This window comes from Phaethon lepturus, unplaced genomic scaffold (genome assembly GCF_000687285.1).
Source record: "Phaethon lepturus isolate BGI_N335 unplaced genomic scaffold, ASM68728v1 scaffold12191, whole genome shotgun sequence".
Lineage (NCBI taxonomy): Eukaryota > Metazoa > Chordata > Aves > Phaethontiformes > Phaethontidae > Phaethon > Phaethon lepturus.
In genome coordinates this window covers 147,639-148,411 of record NW_010515600.1, presented here as the reverse complement: position 1 = coordinate 148,411, position 773 = coordinate 147,639, and positions in this window count along the sequence as shown.

The following is a 773-nucleotide window of genomic DNA, read 5'->3' as shown; positions in this document are numbered from 1 at the left end:
GATATAGGCAAGCATACTTCAATGAATTGATAAGTTCTCATTTTATGAACGTGTAATTCCTTTGAAAATGTTGATTAAGGTCTACCTATCTCTGTCCAGGGAGCTAACGAGATAACAGGGTATCTGTTTTCAGTATACACATTTGTGCTATACAAACCCTGATTTCTACAGCATGATTATTTTTTATAGATTATAACTATTTTTAGTATGTATTTTTATATGTAGACACCTGGTATTTTTCAGCAGGTTCAAATGAGTGCCTTATCCAGTAGAAGGTGAAGTAATGCCAGCGGAAGCTAGTCCCACACAGCTTGAACCAAAACTTACTCCATTTGCTAGTAGCAGCATGTGGGTGACCAGGCGGTGCGATGCATTCTCTACTGTGTTTTGAAGGACATACACTGGAAATATCCCACCCAGTTATGCTTGGCCCTTTGGTCCTGACATTGGGCCACACCTGCATTCCTGACATCCAGACCCATCTTTATTTTTGCCAACTGCCTTTGCCCAGGAATATCTTCAGGGGGAAAAAAAAAAAACAAACCAAAAAGCTAAAAAACCCCCAGAAAACCAACATGTTAGCATTTACCTTATTGCTTGGGGCGGGGGACAGGGAAGGGAAGGAAGTTGCTATCAGGAGAGATGATAGTGCCTCAAAATCCCCTTATCTGAGTGCTGTGAAGTTATAATAAGCCAGCTGTGAAACAGAAGAAAAAAAGCCACTGAGTTCTTTTCAGTTCTCTTGATTCCGCCCCCCCCCCCCGGTTATCCCA